Source organism: Phyllobates terribilis, unplaced genomic scaffold (assembly GCF_046119375.1).
Source record: "Phyllobates terribilis strain yellow unplaced genomic scaffold, ASM4611937v1 Scaffold_70__1_contigs__length_7381418, whole genome shotgun sequence".
NCBI classification, from domain to species: domain Eukaryota; kingdom Metazoa; phylum Chordata; class Amphibia; order Anura; family Dendrobatidae; genus Phyllobates; species Phyllobates terribilis.
Genome location: NW_027362830.1, coordinates 6,894,339 through 6,917,891, shown reverse-complemented (window position 1 = coordinate 6,917,891; position 23,553 = coordinate 6,894,339). Strand labels below are relative to the sequence as shown.

At 50.8% G+C, this 23,553-nt stretch overlaps 1 protein-coding gene across 1 annotated transcript in view; it reads right to left on the bottom strand.

Moving 5' to 3' along the window:
* Positions 1-10,258, bottom strand: part of LOC141194395 (uncharacterized) — a 62,454-nt gene extending 52,196 nt beyond the window's left edge. The window contains exon 1 of the mRNA XM_073662299.1: positions 10,170-10,258. The gene's annotated coding sequence lies outside the window, so the exon portion shown is untranslated. The remainder of the gene's footprint in view (positions 1-10,169) is intronic.
* Between the last annotated feature and the right edge of the window lie 13,295 nt (positions 10,259-23,553).

The window sequence follows — 23,553 nt, the reverse complement described above, 5'->3', positions numbered from 1 at the left end:
TTTCCGCGCCCCTCGTCCCCGATTGGTGGTCGCTACAGCGTTCTCATTTTCCGCCGTGCATAAAGAAAGCAACAGAATAGCGATTCCATCCTTTGTTTCTGACCTCATGCTGGATTGCAGATCCTAGCAGAATTCTCCGGGCTGTTGATATCCGTTCATTCGATTGAGTCCTGATTTTGCGTAATTTTATGCACGCCTTTGTGACACAGTACAGTCCCTATCAAGGTGTGGATCGTTGAAATAACTGCTCTGTGAAAGAGTCCCAACGACCGCCGAGATCGTTAGTTAGATCGCTGGGGCGGCCGAAATCGTTGGGAAGTTCTGCATGTTTGACAGCTTCCCAGCGATCACTAAACGACTCTCCAGCGATCCCAAAACCGTGACGTAATAACGATCTCGCTAGCGATCTCGTTATGTGTGACGGGGCCTTTAGCAAACTAAAGCTATGTTTTAGTATGTCTGGACTAATGACCCCTAGTCTACTGAGGTAAGATACCAACAAATGCTGACATGTCTGGTTCCTATATTATTTCAATATGGATTTGAAATATAAAATAGCCATTTTTCATGTTCATACTACAGGGGGGCATCATACATACTGCATAAGGGGCATAATGAGGGCATTACACTTTGTGGGGGGCATCATACATCCTGCATAAGGGGCATAATGGAGGCATTGCACTGTGTGGGGGCATCATACATCCTGCATAAGGGGCATAATGGGGGCATTACACTGTGTGGGGGCATCATACATACTACATAAGGGGCATAATGGGGGCATTACACTGTGTGGGGCATCATACATCCTGCATAAGGGGTATAATGAGGGCATTACACTTTGTGGAGGGCATCATACATCCTGCATAAGGGGCATAATGGGGGCATTACACTGTGTGGGGGCATCATACATCCTGCATAAGGGGCATAATGGGGGCATTACACTGTGTGGGGGCATCATACATACTACATAAGGGGCATAATGGGGGCATTACACTGTGGGGCATCATACATCCTGCATAAGGGGTATAATGGGGGCATTACACTGTGTGAGGGGCATCATACATCCTGCATAAGGGGCATAATGGGGGCATTACACTGTGTGGGGGCATCATATACAGTTATATGAAAAAGTTTGGGCACCCCTATTAATCTTAAGCTTAATATTTTATAAAAATTGGTGTTTTTGCAACAGCTATTTCAGTTTGATATATGTAATAACTGTTGGACACAGTAATGTTTCTGCCTTGAAATGAGGTTTATTATACTAACAGAAAATGTGCAATCTGCATTCAAACAAAATTTGACAGGTGCATAAGTATGGGCACCTCACCAGAAAAGTGACATTAATATTTAGTAGATCTTCCTTTTGCAAAAATAACAGCCTCTAGTCGCTTCCTGTAGCTTTTAATGATTTCCTGGATCCTGGATGAAGGTATTTTTGACCATTCCTCTTTACAAAACAATTCCAGTTCAGTTAAGTTTGATGGTCGCCGAGCATCGACAGCCCTCTTCAAATGATCCCCCAGATGTTCAATGATATTCAGGTCTGGGGACTGGGATGGCCATTCCAGAACATTGTAATTGTTCCTCTGCATGAATGCCTGAGTAGATTTGGAGCGGTGTTTTGGATCATTGTCTTGCTGAAAGATACATCCCCTGCGTAACTTCAACTTTGTCACTGATTCTTGAACATTATTGTCAAGAATCTGCTGATACTGAGTGGAATCCATGCGTCCCTCAACTTTAAGAAGATTCCCGGTGCCGGCATTGGCCACACAGCCCCAAAGCATGATGGAACCTCCACCAAATTTTACTGTGGGTAGCAAGTGTTTTTCTTGGAATGCTGTGTTTGTAACGGGTCTGGGAGGTGGAACCTCTGAGCAACTATACAAGGGGGCGGTCCTTGTAAGGAAGCGGGTGGCTCCCAGGGAAGACGGGCAGGTAATCACGGCAAGTGACAGGGACAGTCTCTGGGTAGAAGGGCAGGTAGTCACGGCAAGTGACAGGGACAGTCTCTGGGTAGAAGGGCAGGTAGTCACGGCAAGTGACAGGGACAGTCTCTGGGTAGAAGGACGGGTACTCACGGCAAGTGACAGGGACAGTCTCTGGACAGGCAGGTGGTCACGGCTAGTGACGGCAGAGCCTCCAGGTAGGCTAGCAGGCAGGTAGCAGGTGAGCGCTCCTAGGTGAGCGGGCGAGAGTCTCTGGACAGGCAGGTGGTCACGGCAAGTGACAGCGGAGCCTCCAGGTAGGCTAGCAGGCAGGTAGCAGATGAGCGCTCCCAGGTGAGCGGGCAGGCTGGTCCATAGACAGACTGACAGGTGTCGGAAGGCAGACCGTCGGACCGCAGGCTTGCAAGCAGGTAAACGGATATCTGGCAGGTATCAAGCAGGAATCTGGCAGGTGACTGGCAGGTAACAGGCAGGAATCTGGCAGGTGACTGGCAGGTAACAGGCAGGAATCTGGCAGGTGACTGGCAGGTAACTGGAAACGGAACCTGAGGGCTGAAGCAGAGTGAAGGCTTTGCAACAACATTGCTCGGGCACCTCCATTTTGGAGGAGGTGCCTTATATATGGTGAAGTCCTCCGGCCATTGGCCGGGGACTCCTTAGGACGGCGCGCGCGGCCCCTTTAAGAGAGGGGGAGCGCGCGCGCGCCCTAAGCACCGTGGCCGGGAAGCAGCGCGTGCTGCCAGCAGAGCGGGAGGAAGACGCCGGGCACAGAGCGGAGAGGTGAGGGGAACAGCGTCCCTGCCTAGCAGGAGGCAGGGACGCCGACGCTACAGTACCCCCCCTTTAGGCCCCCCCTTTTTTAGGCCAGAGAGAAATTTATCAAGGATGAGAGGGGCATGGATGTTCTCCCTGGGCTCCCACGTTCTCTCCTCAGGACCAAACCCCTTCCAATCTACCAGAAAAAAGGTTTTTCCTCTTACCCTTTTGGTGGCCAGAATGTTCTCTACCTCAAACTCATTCTCAGCGGAAACCGGAGCAGGAGGCGTACCTGTAGACTTGGAAAAAGAGTTAAGTACCACGGGTTTGAGGAGAGATACATGGAAGGAGTTAGGGATCCGCAAGTTGGCCAGGAGTTTTAATTTATAGGCCACCGGGTTGATCTGTTTGATAACTTCCAGTTGGCCGATGAACCGAGGCCCTAACTTGTAGGAGGGAATCTTGAGCCGGACATATTTGGACGAGAGCCAGACTTTATCTCCAGGACGGAATTGTGGAGGATCCAGGCGTTTCTTGTCAGCGTGTTTTTTCATCCGTTCGGACGACTGAAGGAGTGCGGATCGGGTACTCTCCCAAATGGAGGAGAATTCGCGAACGAGAGATTCCGCAGCCGGATTGTCCACCGAGGTGGAGACGGGAAATGGGATCCGAGGATGCTGACCGAAGACTACAAAAAACGGGGATTTGGAGGAAGATTCGCTCTCGTGATTATTGTAAGAGAACTCGGCCCATGGTAGGAGATCCACCCAGTCCGAATGGTGGGCATTAACGAAGTGCCGGAGGTAACTGGTCAGGTTCTGATTGATCCGCTCCACTTGACCATTGGACTGTGGATGGTAAGCGGAGGAGAAGTCCAGAGTGACGTCAAGCAACTTACATGTGGCTCTCCAGAAGCGTGAGGTGAACTGAACCCCACGATCTGACACGATGTGGAGGGGCAGGCCATGGAGACGGAAGATGTGGCGGATAAAGTCTTTAGCCAGTTCGGGTGCAGACGGGAGACCCGGCAGGGGAATGAAGTGCGCCATCTTTGAGAAGCGATCAGCGACCACCCAAATGACCGTACAACCGGCAGAGACAGGAAGATCCGTTATAAAGTCCATAGCAATATGCTGCCACGGGGCAGCAGGTACTGGAAGAGGAAGAAGGCGACCGGCTGGCAGGTGTCTCGGAACTTTGTTGCGGGCGCAGGACACACAGGCAGAAACAAAGTCTATTACATCCTTGTGCAGGGTAGGCCACCAGTAATGCCGGGTAATGAGCTGGAGGGTCTTTTTCTGACCGGCGTGGCCAGCTAGCTTAGACGAATGACCCCAGTGTAGGACCTTCTTCCGATCAGGTACAGTTACAAACGTCTTACAGCGAGGGAGACGATTTAGATTCACGGGAGCCACTTGCATTACTCTGGCGGGATCAATGATGTGCTTATGTTCCTCCTCTAGATCAGACACCAGGAAGGATCGGGACAAGGCGTCAGCTTTGATGTTTTTGTCTGCCGGGCGAAAATGAAGAACAAAATCAAAGCGGGCAAAAAACAAGGACCACCGGGCTTGGCGCGGGTTAAGTATCTGGGCGCTCTGAAGGTAAGCCAAGTTCTTATGGTCCGTGTAAATTATTACCAGGTGAAGAGCCCCCTCGAGGAGGTAACGCCACTCCTCCAGTGCCAGCATGATGGCTAACAATTCACGATCTCCAATAGAATAGTTGCGCTCAGAAGAGGAGAAGAGTTTGGAGAAAAAAACGCAGGTTACCATTCTCCCGGAAGATAACTTTTAGGCAAGTACCGCCCCGGCTCCGGAGGAGGAAGCGTCAACTTCTAGGAAGAATTGTTTGTTGCCGTCCGGACGATGCAGCACCGGGGCGGAGGAGAAGGCCTGTTTTAAGGAAAGAAAGGCCTCCTCAGCTTCGGGCGGCCATCTTCTGGGATTAGTACCCTTACGGGTGAGCGCAGAGATGGGGGCAGTCCGGGAAGAGAAGTGCGGTATGAAGAGGCGGTAATAGTTGGCGAAGCCCAGGAACCGCTGAATAGTCTTCAACCCCTCTGGTCGGGGCCACTTCTGGATGGCAGACAGTTTCTCAGGATCCATTTGTAGGCCGGTCTGAGAGATTATGTAGCCCAGAAATGGAAGAGAGGTCTGCTCAAAGATGCACTTCTCATATTTAGCGTAGAGGTGGTTCTGCCTGAGCCTGAGCAGGACCTGACGAACATCCCTCCGGTGAGTAGGAAGGTCCGGAGAGAAGACCAAGATGTCGTCCAGGTACACCACCACGCAGGAGTAGAGAAGGTCACGGAAGATGTCATTGACCAACTCTTGAAAGACGGCAGGAGCGTTACAGAGACCGAAGGGCATTACAAGGTACTCATAGTGGCCGTCCCGGGTGTTGAATGCCGTCTTCCACTCATCCCCCTGACGGATAAGGACCAGGTTATACGCCCCACGGAGATCCAGTTTGGTGAAGATTCTAGCCCCCCTCAGGCGGTCAAATAATTCAGGAATGAGCAGGAGGGGGTATTTATTCTTCACTGTAATCTGGTTAAGGCCTCTATAATCTATACATGGACGGAGTGAGCCGTCCTTCTTTTTGACGAAGAAGAAGCCTGCTCCCGCCGGGGAGGTAGATTTCCGGATAAATCCCCGGGCCAGATTCTCCTCAATATATTCTGACATGGACCAGGTCTCCGCTGCGGACAAAGGGTAGATACGCCCACGGGGAGGAGTAGAGCCGGGTATCAGGTCGATTGGACAATCGTATGGTCTATGAGGGGGTAATGTCTCTGCTTCTTTTTTATTGAAGACATCCGCATAAGACCAATAGGGAACCGGTAGACCGGGTAGACTGACTGGGGTAGGAGAAGGACGAGCAGGATGAACGGGAACTAGACAAGTCCTATGGCAGTCCTGTCCCCAGCGAAGGACTTCTCCGGTCTGCCAGTCAAGCACGGGTGCATGTTTCTGGAGCCAAGGTAGGCCTAACAAGAGTGCGTGAGAGAGTCCAGGCAGAACATGAAAGGAGATGCTCTCAGAATGCAGCATTCCCACCTGCAGAGTTATGGATTCGGTGATGAGTTGGATGGGATGTGGTAAGAGGCCCCCATCCACGGCGGCGACAGATAAGGGTACAGCCAGAGGTTTGGTGGGAATGCGGTATTTCTCTACCAGAGACTGAGAAATGAGATTTCCAGCAGCTCCTGAGTCAAGTTGAGCCAGTTCGAATTAGCGGTTCTCTCCGCAGGTGATAGAGACTGACAGCAGCAGAGATGGAGAGGGTTTACTTTTGTCTAGGGCGACCTCTCTGAGCGATCCTAGACACAGGCGTTTCCCGACCTCTCTGGGCAGGAACGGATCCGGTGCTCCTTACTGCCACAGTAGAAGCAGCTCCCCTCGGCACGGCGTAAGTCTTGACGGGTTTTGACCATCTTGGTCTGGTCGACCTGCATAGGCTCAGGTGAGTGTGCCTGGGGAGTAACGGAGGGAGAGACGGGTTTCTGGAAGGTGGGGGCTAGACGTGGAAACCTCCTCTCACGGGTGACCTCTTTGGCGCGCTCCTGGAATCGGATGTCAATCCGGGTGGCAAGTGTTATTAAGTCGTCGAGAGTGGTAGGAATGTCCCGACCGGCGAGTTCATCTTTAATACGGCCGGACAGACCCTCCCAGAAGACAGACACCAGAGCGTCGTTATCCCAGGCCAGCTCCGAAGCAAGGGTACGGAACCGTATGGCATATTGGCCCACGGTGAGATCTTCCGTCCGGGTTCGTCGAAGACTTTCCGGAAAGCCGTGAGAAAGGCTGGCAAGTCGGACACTAGGGGATCTCCTCTCTCCCACAGAGGATTTAGCCAAGCCAGAGCCTCCCCCGTGAGGTGGGACATGATAAAGGCTACTTTGGACCGGTCGGAGATAAACTGGTGGGACAAGAGTTCAAAGTGCAGGGTGCACTGGTTTATGAAGCCCCGAGCTTGAGCGGAGTCACCTCCGAAACGAGGAGGTGCAGAAAACCGGGGTCCGGGACAGGATACCATGGTATTGGTGGGCAGCGGCGCTGCCGGGTTGCGAGTCATGACACTAGCGGTGGTTGCAGGTGGAGCAGACAGAGTGTCCAGGCGAGAGTTGACACTCCGCAGGTGACTCAGGATGGACTCCTGTTGGGACCTCTGACGGGACAGTTCATGACATAGGTCCGAGAGCGAGGGAGCTTGGGTGCCACCGGATTCCATGGCCCGAGCAAACTGTAACGGGTCTGGGAGGCGGAACCTCTGAGCAACTATACAAGGGGGCGGTCCTTGTAAGGAAGCGGGTGGCTCCCAGGGAAGACGGGCAGGTAGTCACGGCAAGTGACAGGGACAGTCTCTGGGTAGAAGGGCAGGTAGTCACGGCAAGTGACAGGGACAGTCTCTGGGTAGAAGGGCACGTAGTCACGGCAAGTGACAGGGACAGTCTCTGGGTAGAAGGGCAGGTAGTCACGGCAAGTGACAGGGACAGTCTCTGGGTAGAAGGACGGGTACTCACGGCAAGTGAAGGGACAGTCTCTGGACAGGCAGGTGGTCACGGCTAGTGACGGCAGAGCCTCCAGGTAGGCTAGCAGGCAGGTAGCAGGTGAGCGCTCCTAGGTGAGCAGGCGAGAGTCTCTGGACAGGCAGGTGGTCACGGCAAGTGACGGCGGAGCCTCCAGGTAGGCTAGCAGGCAGGTAGCAGATGAGCGCTCCCAGGTGAGCAGACAAGAGTCTCTGGACAGGCAGGTGGTCACAGCAAGTGACGGCGGGACCTCCAGGTAGGCTAGCAGGCAGGTAGCAGATGAGCGCTCCTAGGTGAGCAGACAAGAGTCTCTGGACAGGCAGGTGGTCACGGCAAGTGACGGCGGAGCCTCCAGGTAGGCTAGCAGGCAGGTAGCAGATGAGCGCTCCCAGGTGAGCGGGCAGGCTGGTCCATAGACAGACTGACAGGTGTCGGAAGGCAGACCGTCGGACCGCAGGCTTGCAAGCAGGTAAACGGATATCTGGCAGGTATCAAGCAGGCATCTGGCAGGTGACTGGCAGGTAACAGGCAGGAATCTGGCAGGTGACTGGAAACGGGCTGAAGCAGAGTGAAGGCTTTGCAACAACATTGCTCGGGCACCTCCATTTTGGAGGAGGTGCCTTATATATGGTGAAGTCCTCCGGCCATTGGCCGGGGACTCCTTAGGACGGCGCGCGCGGCCCCTTTAAGAGAGGGGGAGCGCGCGCGCGCCCTAAGCACCGTGGCCGGGAAGCAGCGCGCGCTGCCAGCAGAGCGGGAGGAAGACGCCGGGCACAGAGCGGAGAGGTGAGGGGAACAGCGTCCCTGCCTAGCAGGAGGCAGGGACGCCGACGCTACAGTGCTTTTTTGCCGCCATGCATAACGCCTTTTTGTATGACCAAACAACTCAATCTTGGTTTCATCAGTCCACAGGACCTTCTTCCAAAAAGAAATTGGCTTCTCCAAATGTGCTTTTGCATACCTCAGCCGACTCTGTTTGTGGTGTGCTTGCAGAAACGGCTTCTTTTGCATCACTCTCCCATACAGCTTCTCCTTGTGCAAAGGGCGGTGTATAGTTGACCGATGCACAGTGACACCATCTCCAGCAAGTTGATGCTGCAGCTCTCTGGAGGTGGTCTGAGGATTGTCCTTGACTGATCTCACCATTCTTCTTCTCTGCCTTTCTGATGTTTTTCTTGGCCTGACACTTCTGGCCTTAACAAGAACTGTCCCTGTGTTCTTCCATTTCCTTACTATGTTCCTCACAGTGGAAACTTACAGGTTAAATCTCTGAGACAGCTTTTTGTACCCTTCCCCTGAACAACTATGTTGAATAATCTTTGTTTTAGATCATTTGACAGTTGTTTTGAGGAGCCCATGATGCCACTCTTCAGAGGAGATTCAAACAGGAGAACAACTTGCAAGTGGCCACTTTAAGTAGCTTTTCTCATGATTGCATACACCTGGCTATGAAGTTCAAATCTCAATGAGGTTACAAAACCAAAAAAAGTACTTTAGTACGTCAGTAAAAAGTAGGTAAGAGAATTTAAAACAAGAAAATGATAAGGGTGCCAATACTTATGCACCTGTCAAATTTTGTTTGAATGCAGATTGCACATTTTCTGTTAGTACAATAAACCTCATTTCAAGGCAGAAACATTACTGTGTCCAACAGTTATTACATATATCAAACTGAAATAGCTGTTGCAAAAACACCAATTTTTAAAAAACATTAAGCTTAAGATTAATAGGGGTGCCCAAACTTTTTCATATAACTGTATACTACATAAGGAGCATAATGGGGGCACTACACTGTCTGGGGGCATCATATATACTGCATAAGGGGTATAATGGGGGCATCATACATACTGCATAAGGGTCATAATGGGGGCATTACACTGTGTGGGCGGCATCATACATCCTGCATAAGGGGCATTACACTGTGTGGGGGAATCATACATACCGTATAAGGAGCATAATGGGGGCATTACACTGTGTGGGGGCATCATACATACTACATAAGGGGCATAATGGGGGCATGATACATTCTGCATAAGGGGCATAATACATACTACATAAGGGGCATTACACTGTGTGGGGGCATCATACATACTACATAAGGGGCATAATGGGGGCATTACACTGTGTGGGGGCATCATACATCCTGCATAAGGGGCATAATGGGGGCATTACACTGTGCGGGCGCATCATACATACTACATAAGGGGCATAATGGGGGCATTACACTGTGTGGGGGCATCATACATCCTGCATAAGGGGCATAATGGGGGCATTACACTGTGCGGGCGCATCATACATACTACATAAGGGGCATAATGGGGGCATTACACTGTGTGGGGGCATCATACATCCTGCATAATGGGGGCATTACACTGTGTGGGGGCATCATACATACTGCATGAGGGGCATAATGGGGGCATTACACTGTGGGGGGCATCATACATCCTGCATGAGGGGCATAATGGGGGCATTACACTGTGTGGGGGCATCATACATCCTGCATGAGGGGCATAATGGGGGCATTACACTGTGGGGGGCATCATACATCCTGCATGAGGGGCATAATGGGGGCATTACACTGTGTGGGGGCATCATACATCCTGCATGAGGGGCATAATGGGGGCATTACACTGTGTGGGGGCATCATACATCCTGCATGAGGGGCATAATGGGGGCATTACACTGTGGGGGGCATCATACATCCTGCATAAGGGGCATAATGGGGGCATTACACTGTGGGGGTCCTGTACTCTGAGAACAATACGTTTCCTCCCTTCCTGTCTCCATAGTTGGGTCGTATGTATCTATTACAGGAAACAGAACAGAAACCTTATGATTCTTATAAAGAGGCAACACAAGACCCCAAAGAGCCTCCGTGCTGAAGGGGTTAATGCCCCCTGAGCCCAGTAATGGGGGTCTCCACATACCTCCACCTGCAGAGCCCCCACAAGATATATAGCTGTTGTGTGCGCACAGGACCTGTGATGAGGTCACAGGAGGGGAGGAGTCAGGGGTCACATGATCAGGGGCCTCAGTGGATGCAGGACTCTGCTGTGCTGGTTGTCATGGTGCTGGATGAGCTGAAGTTTATGTGTGGGGTCAGGAGGGGTTTACAGTGTGGATGTAGCAGAGCCGCGTGTGTACGAGGTGTACGGAGCAGAGCCGTGTGTGTACGAGGCGTACGGAGCAGAGCCGTGTGTGTACGAGGTGTACGGAGCGGAGCCGCGCGTGTACGAGGTGTACGGAGCGGAGCCGCGTGTGTACGAGGTGTACGGAGCGGAGCCGCGCGTGTACGAGGTGTACGGAGCGGAGCCGCGCGTGTACGAGGCGTACGGAGCGGAGCCGCGCGTGTACGAGGCGTACGGAGTGGAGCTGCGCGTGTACGAGGCGTACGGAGCGGAGCCGCGCGTGTACGAGGCGTACGGAGCGGAGCCGCGCGTGTGCGAGGCGTACGGAGCGGAGCCCCAGGTGTACGAGGCGTACGGAGCGGAGCCGTGCGTGTACGAGGTGTACGGAGCGGAGCCCCGGGTGTACGAGGTGTACGGAGCGGAGCCCCGGGTGTACGAGGTGTACGGAGCGGAGCCACTCGTGTACGGAGCGGAGCCACGCGTGTGCGAGGTGTTCGGAGCGGAGCCGCATGTGTACGAGGTGTACGGAGCGGAGCCGCGTGTGTTCGAGGTGTACGGAGCAGAGCCGCGCATGTACGAGGTGTACGGAGCGGAGCTGCACATGTACGAGGTGTGGATGTAGCAGAGCCGTGTGTGTACACTGTATACAGCTGTATATTCCCCAGGTTCGGTTGGAGACACCGCGGTTCTTCATCAGAGAGTATGGAGCGGAGCCTTGTGTGTACGCTGTATACAGCTATATACTCCTCAGGTTCGCTCTGAGACACCGCGGTTCTTCATCAGAGTGTATGGAGCGGAGCCGTGTGTGTACGCTGTATACAGCTGTATAGCCCCCAGGTTCGCTCGGAGACACCGCGGTTCTTCATCAGAGTGTATGGAGCGGAGCAGTGTGTGTACGCTGTATACAGCTGTATACTCCCCAGGTTCGGTCGGAGACACCGCAGTTCTTCATCAGAGAGTATGGAGCGGAACCGTGTGTGTACACTGTATACAGCTGTATACCCCCCACGTTCGGTCGGAGACACCGCGGCTCTTCATCAGAGTGTATGGAGCGGAGCCGTGTGTGTATACTGTATACAGCTGTATACTCCCCAGGTTCGCTCGGAGACACTGCGGCTCTTCATCAGAGTGTATGGAGTGGAGCCGTGTGTGTACGCTGTATACAGCTGTATACTCCCCAGGCTCGGTCGGAGACACCGCAGTTCTTCATCAGAGAGTATGGAGCGGAGCCGTGTGTGTGTACGCTGTATACAGCTGTATACTCCTCAGGTTCGCTCGGAGACACCGCGGTTCTTCATCAGAGAGTATGGAGCGGAGCTGTGTGTGTACGCTGTATACAGCTGTATACTCCTCAGGTTCGCTCGGAGACACCGCGGTTCTTCATCAGAGTGTATGGAGCGGAGCCGTGTGTTTACACTGTATACAGCTGTATACTCCCAGGTTCGCTCGGATACACCGCGGCTCTTCATCAGAGTGTATGGAGCGGAGCCGTGTGTGTACACTGTATACAGCTGTATACTCCTCAGGTTCGCTCGGAGACACCGCGGTTCTTCATCAGAGTGTATGGAGCGGAGCCGTGTGTTTTCACTGTATACAGCTGTATACTCCCAGGTTCGCTCGGAGACACCGCGGCTCTTCATCAGAGTGTATGGAGCGGAGCCGTGTGTGTACGCTGTATACAGCTGTATACTCCCCAGGTTCGGTCGGAGACACCGCGGTTATTCATCAGAGAGTATGGAGCGGAGCCATGTGTGTGCACTGTATACAGCTGTATACTCCCCAGGTTCGGTCGGAGACACCGCGGTTCTTCATCAGAGAGTATGGAGCGGAGCTGTGTGTGTACGCTGTATACAGCTGTATACTCCCCAGGTTTGGCTCTTTATCAGAGTGTATGGAGCGGAGCCATGTGTGTACACTGTATACAGCTGTATACTCCTCAGGTTCGCTCGGAGACACCGCGGTTCATCATCAGAGTGTATGGAGTGGAGCCGCGTGTGTATGGAGCTGTGTGTACGCAGCGGAGCCGTGTGTGTACACTGTATACAGCTGTATACTCCCAGGTTCTGTCGGAGACACCGCGGTTCTTCTTCAGAGTGTATGGAGCGGAGCCGTGTGTGTACGCTGTATACTCCCCAAGTTCGGTCGGAGACACCGCGGTTCTTCATCAGAGTGTATGGAGCGGAGCCGTGTGTGTACACTGTATACAGCTGTATACTCCTCAGGTTCGCTCGGAGACACCGCGGTTCTTCATCAGAGTGTATGGAGCAGAGCAGTGTGTGTACGCTGTATACAGCTGTATACTCCCCAGGTTCGGTCGGAGACACCGCGGTTCTTCATCAGAGTGTATGGAGCAGAGCCGTGTGTGTACGCTGTATACAGCTGTATACTCCCCAGGTTCGCTCGGAGACACCGCGGTTCTTCATCAGAGAGTATGGAGCAGAGCCGTGTGTGTACGCTGTATACAGCTGTATACTCCTCAGGTTCTCTCGGAGACACCGTGGTTCTTCAGAGAGTATGGAGCGGAGCCGTGTGTGTACGCTGTATACAGCTGTATACTCCCCACGTTCGGTCGGAGACACCGTGGTTCTTCATCAGAGAGTATGGAGCGGAGCCATGTGTGTACACTGTATACAGCTGTATACTCCCAGGTTCGGTCTGAGACACCGCGGCTCTTCATCAGAGTGTATGGAGCGGAGCCGTGTGTGTACGCTGTATACAGCTGTATACTCCCCAGGTTCGCTCAGAGACACCGCAGTTCTTCATCAGAGTGTATGGAGCAGAGCCGTGTGTGTACGCTGTATACAGCTGTATACTCCCCAGGTTCGCTCGGAGACACCGTGGTTCTTCATCAGAGTGTATGGAGCGGAGCCGTATGTGTACGCTGTATACAGCTGTATACTCCCCAGGTTCGCTCGGAGACACCGTGGTTCTTCATCAGAGTGTATGGAGCGGAGCCGTGTGTGTACGCTGTATACAGCTGTATACTCCTCAGGTTCGGCTCTTTATCAGACTGTAGAAGAACTGACACTGGACACTCGGTAAATCTGCGCTCGGCCGTCTCTTGTTTCTCGCACAGATATTGATGACATAAGATGGAGTCAGACGAACCCTCCTACAAAACCTGATAAAGTCGTTACTACAGGACTGGATGAGAAAGGGATTTATTCTACAAGAAACGCTGGGGCCACAAATGAGAGAATCGGGGCCCCGTGGCTGGATATTCCGGGCCCCCAGCGTGTTAGGAGCAGACGGGGTCTTTGTCCCTGGAGCTTCTCTGCTCGGTATAATGAGAGTCTGATCTGTTCTTATAAAGAGGGTTTGAGTAGAATAGAAGCTGAATATGAGGAGCTGGTCTGATCTCTATGTCCTTGTGTACAGAGCTATGGAGACAGCGCTATTCTCTGTATAATAGATGTCGCTGGAGACCTAATATTCCTGTACAGGGGTCTCTAGAGATAATCTTACCCCAGTATTATGGATTGGGAGAAGGGATTGGGGACATTTTATTGTAATTTCCCTTTAAAAAAACAAAACCTGTAATAAAAAATAACTGATTAAAAAAAGTGTTTCGTTTTAACCTCCTTTTTGTTTGTAGGAGAAGTAAAGAGCCGAGGCTGAAGATGCTTTATCTCCAGAAGTCTACAAAAGAGGGAGGATGGGCAACTCCCAATGTCCTCGTCTATTTTGGGATTGGGAGTTAGGAAAAGGGGCAGGAGAACATTTTGAGTTTTGTTTTGGAGGCCAGAGATGTAATATTTGTGCATTAAGTGTAAATATATGAATACAGTTAGGTCCAGAAATATTTGGACTGTGATTGAATCTTTGTGATTTCAGCTCTGCAGGCCACGAATTTGGACTTAAAATGAAACAAGTGAGATGTAATTGAAGTGGCGACTTTCAGGTTTTTATTAAAAGAGTTGAACAAACATATCCTGTGAAACGTTTAGGAATTGCTACTATTTTTCTATGAAGTCTCCTCATTTCAGCGTCTCAGAAGTAATTGGACAAATTAGCTTTACCATAAATAAAATGTTCATGTTTAATACTTTAAAAGACCCAAGATAAAAAGTAACTACTCTCGCAGTAAATGAACAACAATAGTGAGTGCATGAAAATAATATAAGGTGCTTAGTAGTGATGAGCGAGCAATGCTCAGGTGCTCCAAGCAACGAGCCCAATGTAAGTCTATGGAAAAATCAAGCATTTTTCCGTCGCCCTCCTCCCCTTCCGGACATCTGCAGGGGGCCTAGAAATTGCCCAAATCAATAGGAACAGTGCTCAAATGGCATGGAAACAGCATGGGGAAGACACCCGGAAGCATTTATGACTCCCAGGTCACTGCTGTGAACAATGTTGTCAGAGTATTACGCCACTTTTACAGACTCACAATAAAGCATACAAAAACGAATCCAAAATGGATTTTCCTGGGAAATATGTTAAGGAACATCCTTTCCAGGGTAAAGACTTGTATATAAGGCAAAATAAGGAACCAAAAACAAAAATGATCCTCCACACCTTGGACTATGTTCACACATAGCGGTTCAGATGAGTTTTTTCACTTTTGCATTGCTTTAAAAGGTGAAAAGTACATTCACAGGTAAATGTAATTTTAACATTTTACTAGCTTATCTGGCCATGTGGTGTGTGAGACATGATCAGACACATCCATACAGTGCTGAAAAGATATGGAACAGTATGGGGAAGACCCCTGAAAGCATCTCTGACTCCAAAGTCAGTGCCTAAAACTGTGCTCATCAGACGTGATCCTTGGCGCATACGAAGATGCCTCCCGCCCTGCACCTGTCGTTGCAGACTTGCAACTATCACCCACAGGCTGCAATACTATACTGCTAGATTTCTAGACTGATTGCTTGAACTTGAAATTTGGACTTTTAGGCTCGTGCACGCAGAAGCTGTGGACTGGTTTATGTGGCCAGGAATGGTACATCTCACTGGAGTCAGGCTACAGTAACAAAGCTACCATAAAGTGTCCGGGAACCTTCCCACACACTTTTCTTAGCCAGGGCTGCTTCTCGGCAGGGTTGGACAGTCCCACCAGAGACTCCTCCGGTGGGTTCTGGCTTCTCTATCAGGAGAGTTCATAGTGCAAACCTGGCAGGTTGTGATGATGATGAGGCCATCCATCTCCTTAGTTTTCTGTTACTTGGAATGCAAGCGCAAGTATGCAGCCATCCATCCACCCACAGGCCGCAATACTAAACTGCCTTTTAGGCTTGTGGAGGTGGAAGCTGTTCACAACCTCATGGCGGGGGCCGGGTGTCCATACTCGGTCCCCAGCCGTCACTATTTCTCCTGGTGTCGGCTCCACCTTGCACAGGTCCCAGAACATTGCCCATGCCCTCTCCAGTGCACTTAAGTGGGAAGGACCACAGGGAACACCCAGGGTCTTCCGTGGGCGTAAACATTTCCCAGAAAATACCCAATATGGTACAACATTACACAGTCTCACCCTTTCTTCTCCGCCTGCCTGGGACAGACCAGCTGTGACTTTGGAGACTTCCAGAGCCGACTACCCCCAACCAGTGGCCCCCCACTTCTGGCGGACCCCTACAGACAGAAGGTAGCGGCAAGCTTAGAAAGCTAGCAGTCCATCGAGGTACAAGACCAGGAGACCCGAGGGTCCAAATCTGACCTCTCTGAGAGTTTCCAAGGGACCAGGCGACCGGTGGGTCCCTCCTGGCAACTCCAAATGTCTTCATGGGTTCTAGGAGACCGGTGGGTCCCTCCTAGCAACCCTAAAACAACATATCCATGGGGCCAGGTGACTTCTTCGTCCTCTCCTGGACTCCCCAAAATGTATCCATGTCTCTCTGATGGTTAATGGAGCAGATCTGAATCTTTCCAGTCAGAACCGGTACCCTTAGGCTAGAATGTAGAATCAAAATCCGTGTCTCTTTGGACGCCATGCAATCCATCTACTTTCTTGAAGGATGTCTCTCATTCTCCTGCTAACAGGTGGGAGCACACACCATCCAAAGGGCTCCACAACCAGGGAGGCATTTAGACAGACCCAGCAGACCATAGGTGAGGCATACACAGCAGGTTTCCGACACCATTATGTCCAACCCCACCAGCCCGGCCTTGGGAATAGGATCAGAGTGGATGTATAGCCTCAACAAGAAATGGCAACTACAGGAGCTGTGCCAGCTTCCATAGATTTAATACCAGACTACCGACACTCATCGGATTTAATTCAGGAACCAAAGGATGCAGAGGACAGCATGTGTGGACACAATGGATACCAGTCTGTTTTCGTGAATTACGTTTGGAGTTTATTTGCAAGGAAGAAGTGGAATATGCTTTGAGCAAACTGGATGATACAGAGTTTTGTTCTAATGAAGGTGAGACCTCTTACATTCATGTCTGTGCTTAAAGACGTGCTGATGGACTGTCTCAAATAAGTGGAGAAGGATGATTGGGATCCTGCCATGTCAGGCTAATTAAGATTGGGGGAGCAATGTGACGATACAGCCTAAAATCTTAATAAGCCAGACAATTAGATTTGTTAAGTCAAGAGTAATACACTATTGTGTTGTGTTGACTTATAAATGTATTTGTATATCTCTTGCTGATCAAAAATGTCATAGTATTTGTATAACCCTGAATGCTGAATTCTATTCTATTTAACTATGCAGTGAATGCAAGGGTTGCCAAAAATTTGGAGGCACTCCAATGCCCCTTGGAAGAGACGTGGAGGTCAGAGGGCCTGCTGAAAACAATGTTCCCATTATTAGGAAGTGGGTCTCCCATAGTGTTGGTCTATGCAGTGAATGCAAGGGTTGCCAAAAATTGGGAGGCACTCCAATGCCCCTTGCAAGAGACATAGAGGGCCTCATGTAGAAATGTTTCCATTATTAGGAAGTGGGTCTCCCATAGTGTTGGTCTATGCAGTGAATGTAAGGGCTGCCAAAAATTGGCAGGCACTCCAATGCCCCTTGGAAGAGACGTGGAGGAGGTCCTCATAAAAAAATGTTCCCATTAGAAAGGAGCGGGTCTCCTATACTTGTAATGCCCATGCACTAAGTGTATGGGCTGACAAACATTTAACCCTGGGGGATATACATGAACATACTGTAGAAAAATTTTTTTTACGGGCATCTGTATTGCCAAGTTTTTAGCAATAAGGTTCGGATACGGCTTTAAAGAAGGCAACCACTTGTAATATAACGTGATTTTATTTATAATAGTTAATTTGAAAGATGAAATACAGAATCAAAGGAATAGGAATAGTATGATATTATGATATTGCGTACACTTTTGTAGATTAAAGGTTACCAAGGTTAAATACTTATAAAGGTTACAAACTTACTATTAGATTGCAGAAGAAAAAGATTTCACTAGTAGCATGTACATCATCTGTCTGGAAACTTCAGCTGGAGAAGCGTTCAGCGATGGGCAGAGAATGCGTCCTAGGTCCTACACTGTGAAGAGCGTCCTCTTCACAGGTCCACAATGCTTCTGCCATAACTGAATTCTTCAACAGCTTTTATATTTTAGAAAAAGGCTTACCCAACCTAATATTACGTAAGTATGAAAGTTCATAGGTTGTTGTCCAACATTCCAATCCTGATACTTGTATTGCAAAAATATAATATCTTATTAAACAAGGATTTGACAAAGACCAATAAATCACAAAAAAAAACACATTAAAAACATTTAAAAAAGAGGAGAACCCATGCAAGGGTATAGTGTCCCAAACATGCACAAACAGGTACTTAATAATTTGTGGTATCAACAATAATTTTATATGACTATAAAATGCAATAGTATATAAGATATGGGTAAAATGCAATATGCATAAGTACTATTGTTGAGCGAGCACTAAAATGCTCGGGTGCTCGAAGCTCGGGCCGAGCTCGCCGTGATACTCGGGTGCTCGACCCGAGCAACGTGCCCAATGTTAGTCTATGGGAGACTCGAGCATTTTTGCGGTGGCACCCCCGCAGTCTTTTAAAAGCCTAACAAGTGCCCAAAACGATAGTGACAGTGCTCAAATGACATGAGGATCGCCCCAGGAAGCATTTCTGACCCCCAGGTCACTGCTGTCAACAACGTGGTCAGAGGTATTAAGCCACTTTTACGGGCTCACAATAAAACGTTCAAAAACGAAAGTGAAACTTTTTTCCTGTGAAATATGTTAAGGAAGTTCCTTTCCAGGGAAAAGACTTGTGTATAAGTTAAAATAAATCACCAAAAACAAAAATACTCCTCCACACCTTCGGCTATGTTCACAAGTAGCATTTTTTATGCGTTTTTGCACTTTTGTATTGCTTTCAACTATGACAAATGCATTCACCGGGAAATGTCATTTTAACATTTTACAACCTTATCTGGCCATGTGCTGTGTGACACATGCATAAAGTGCTGAAAAGACATGGGAACAGCATGGGGAAGACCCGTGGAAGCATATCTGACTCCCAGGTCACTGTCTAAAAGTGTGCCCATCATAAGTGATCCTTGCCGCATCAGAAGATGCAGACTTGCAACTATCCCCATGCAAGTTCTAGTCCCAGGGCAGTGTTCAATTGTACCTCCCCCATTCCTTGCAACACAAGCGCAAGTATGCAGCCTGCCACCCACCCACCCCCAGGCTGCAATACCATACTGCTTGCTTGCTTGAACTTGAAATTGGGCCTTTTAGGCATGTGGAGGCGGAATCTGGCCACCACGTCATGGCTGTGTTGGCGGCCTGGAATCCATACTCAGTCCCCAGCCGCCCAGCGGCCGGGTGTCCATACTCGGTCCCCAGCCGCCCCGCGGCCGGGTGTCCACACACGGTCCCCAGCCGCCTTGGGGCAGCCGGGTGTCCATAAACGGTCCCCAGCCGCCCCTATTTCTCCTTGGAACATCCCCCCACATACTTTTCTTAGCCCGGCCTGCTTTAGGCAGCATTGGACGAGCCCACCAGAGAACCAGACTCCTCCGGTGGGCCCTGACTTCTCCATCGGTGGAGTTGAGAGTGCCAAGGTGAGGAGCATGATGATGATGACAGAAGTTAGCATCTGCTATGTTTTCTTTTAATGCAAGTGTAAGTGTGCAGCCTGCCACCCACCCACCCCCAGACTGCAATTCCATACTGCTAGCTTGCACTTGAAATGGGGCCTTTTAGTTTGGAGGAGGCCGAAGCTGGCCACTACCTCATGGCTGCTTCGGCAGCGAGGTATCCATACTCAGTCCCCAGCCGCCCCTATTTGTCCTGGTGTGCCTTATACATAAGATTAAGCGCGTATACCAAAACATTACCTGTGCCCTCCCCAGTGCATTTAGTGGGAAGGAGAGCCTATTCCGCTGTAGTGTGTGTATGCCAAACCCCTGTTCATGGTACATGCGAAGATGCCTCCCACCTTGCACCTGTCGTTGCAGACTTGCAACTATCCCCATTCAAGTCCTTGTCCCACGGCAGTGTTCAATTGTACCTCTCCCATTCCTTGCAATGCAGGCTGCAATACCATACTGCTTGCTTGCACTTTAAATTGGGCCTTTTAGGCATGTGGAGGCGGAATCTGGCCACCACGCCATGGCTGTGTCGGCGGCCTGGTATCCATACTCAGTCCCCAGCCGCCTGGTGGCCGGGTGTCCCCGCTTGCTCCCCAGCCTCCAGGGGGTGGCCGGGTGTCTATACTCGGTCCCCAGCCACCCCTATTTGTCCCGGTAACCTTTCCCACACTTTTCTTAGCCTGGTCTGCTTTAGGGCAGCATTGGCCGAGCCCACCGGACTATCAGACTCCTCCGGTGGGCCCTGGCTTCTCCATCAGGGGAGTTGAGAGTACCAAGGTGAGGAGCATGATGAGGATGATAGAAGTTAGCATCTGCTTTGTTTTGTTGTAATGCAAGCGCATGTATGTAGTAGCGGCTAGGCCTGAGGTGGTCAGCGTTTTGGCGCATATCCTACCTCCTCCGAGGATTGCTGGATGTTTTCCTGCTACTATCCAAGTTCTATGACTCCCATTAAAACAAAGCTTCAGGTGATAAATGATGGATGAGGTAGTGGCAAAGGAGAAAGAGCAGGAGAAACAGGGACCATTCACATCAATATCAGGCCAGTCAACCAGATATGTCTTGTAGGATATGTTTCTGTAACAAAAGGAGCGGTTCGGCTACACAGTTATAGGGCATACAGTGAGTGCAATGCCTACCAAAAATTTCGATGCATTCCAATGCCCCTTGGAAATGACATGGAGGTCAGAGGGCGTTAACTAAACCTTTTTTTCCATTTATAGCAACTGGGTCTCCTGTGCACTGTTGGCCTAAGCAGTGAATGGAAGGCTTTCCAAAAATTATGAGGAACTGCAATGCCCCTTACAAAAGCCATGTGTGGCACCCCAGGGGTCTGGTCACCACAGTAATAGAGATATTAGGTCGGAGAGCAAGTGGGAGGTTTCCTGGTCAGGATCCCTTAAACATGCAACATCCTCCTGCCCCAGTCCTGGGAGGGGAGAATTCTGCCCTTATAAACTGGATCTGGGGAGGGGTTGAGTGAGTCAGAGAACAGAGAACAGTCAGAGTCAGAGTGAGAGCAAGGGAAAGTAACAGCAAGGAGCTCTGTAGGAGCTAGGAGCTAAAGACCAGGGGCTGGAAGCTGAGCAGAGCTCGCCCTGGCAGAAGACAATAGGAACCGGACACAGGAGTCCGAGGCTGTGAGGACTTATATATCCAGCAGCAGAAACCAGCCGGCAGGGGATTTCAGGTCCTCTGGCCATAGAAGCCCGGAGGCTCAGTCACAAGCAAGGGACCAGCACCGCCGTCGTGGAGCGGAGGCTAACAGAAGGCCCCAAGTCACCAGCCATACGGGTGAGCACTACACGGTACACTCACGGACGTGGGTTACTTCTACCCGCTTACAGCAAGGTAGCCAGGGAGAATGCAGACAGACTTGGAGGCCTACAACTCCACCTGGCCAGGGGAACTCCTGCTTGCTCACAGACTGACCAGGCCTCTTATGCTAGCCAGTACTCCCGGGAGGGTCTACCTTATAATCATCAGTAAAGACCCTGAACTGCACTGCAAAGACTCTGAGTCGTTCCTGCTGCGCTCGTGCACCATCACCCCCATCATCCACACTCACTGCCCTGAGGCTATACTCCTCCCGAGGGGAGTTATCCCATTCTCTGCTGCGCACACAACACCAGCCTCAGCGGTCTGCCTCGCAGCGGTGGTACTCCCTGACCGCAATCCACGGGTGGCGCAGTGGAACAATTAACCTCAAAACCTAAGAAAGACTGCCACTGGTTTGATCAGCCTGAGCCACGGGACCGGGTCACTGCCACGGAGACTACAGACCCCAGAGACCCGGCACCGGGTATCCCACACACGAGTACACACGGCCCAGGGGGCGCGTCACATGCAGTACAGCATATTACAAACTTAAGTCCCATTATTGGGGAGTGGGTCTCCCATAGTATTTGCTTATGCCTTGCAAGCAAAAGCTGCCAAAAATTAGGACGGAGCAACTTGCAATGCCCCTTACAAGAGCCATGCAGTACAGCATATTACAAACATAAGTCCCATTATTGGGGAGTGTGTGTCCCATAGTATTTGCTTATGCCTTGCAAGCAAAAGCTGCCAAAAATAAGGACGGAGGAACTTGCAATGCTGGCACCCTGGTTGTATAGTGGTGGTGGAGGCTGAGGATAAGGAGAAGATAAAACAGCCGAAACGAGGAAGCATATACCCATGTGTGGGTGTGAAGCGGTGCATGTGAATACACCTCCCGAAATAACACAGTGGATTTGACTTTATGTTACTCTGCTGTCATTTGGTGGTGATGAGAAGTCTGGCCCAATCCAGCCCTTGTTCATTTTGATAAGGGTCAGCTTGTCAGCATTGTCAGTTGACAGGCGAGTGCGCTTATCAGGTATAATTCCCCCAGCGGCACTAAAAACACGCTCCGATAACACGCTAGCGGCAGGGCAGGCCAGGACCTCCAAGGCGTACAGAGCGAGTTCATTCCAAGTGTCCAGCTTGGATACCCAATAATTAAAAGGCACAGAGGAATCACGGAGGACGCTGGTACGGTCGGCAAGGTACTCCCTCACCATCTTTTGAAACTTTCCACTCCTTGTGAGAGTACCCCGCGCCTCAGGGCCTGTAAGCTGGGCGGGTGTCAGAAAACTGTCCCAGAACGTTGACAGTGTTCCCCTGCCTCTGCTGGATTGGAGTTGCATCTCTCTCGCCTGTACGCCTTGGTTGGGCAACGAACTGTGACCTCTGCCGCTAGCGTGTTCAGATGGGAATTTTTTTAAGAGTTCTGCAGCAAGGGCCTTCTGGTACTGCCCCATTTTTGTAGACCTCTCCACCTCAGGAATAAGAGAGTGAAAGTTCTCCTTGTAGCGGGGGTCTACAAGTGTCACCAACCAGTAATGACTGTCACCCAACATTTTGACAACGCGAGGGTCACGGTTAAGGCAGCGTAACATAAAGTCAGCCATGCGTGCCAGACTGGTAATGGGCAAGATTTCCGTGTCCTCACCAAGATGACGACTGACCATGCTCTCCTCCTCCTCCTTCTTCTCTTCCTCCTCCCCCCTGTCCTCAGGCCACCCACGCTGAACCGACGGTATGACACTTGTACAGGTACTACCGTCTACAACGCATGATAGCAGCTCCTGTTCTTCCTCCTCCTCCTCCTCCTCCTCTCCCTCATTGTCCCCCAATGCACGTTGGGATGAGATGAGGCTGGGCTGTGTGTAATCGCCCGCTACGGCTTCTTGATCCATCTCATCATACTCTGGCTGCAATGCCTCCTCTTTAATTCTCTGCAGAGAGCGTTGCAAAAGACAGACAAGTGGGATGCTGACACTAATGATGGCGTCATCGCCACTCACCATCTTGGTGGCCTCCTCAAAGTTTGTCAGGATGGTACATATGTCAGACATCCAGGTCCACTCCTGAGGTCTTATGTGTGGAGTCTGACCTGAATATCGACAGCCTTGTTGCAGCTGGTACTCCACAGCTGCTCTCTTCTGCTCACAAATCCTTTGCAACATGTGGAGGGTAGAGTTCCAACGTGTGGGGACATCACACACCAGTCGGTGTGCCGGAAGCTGCAAACGCTGCTGCAACACAGCAAGGGCGGCGGAAGCTGTAGCCGACTTGCGAAAATGAGCTGACAGGCGGCGTACTTTCACGAGCAGATCTGGCAACTCGGGGTACGATTTAAGAA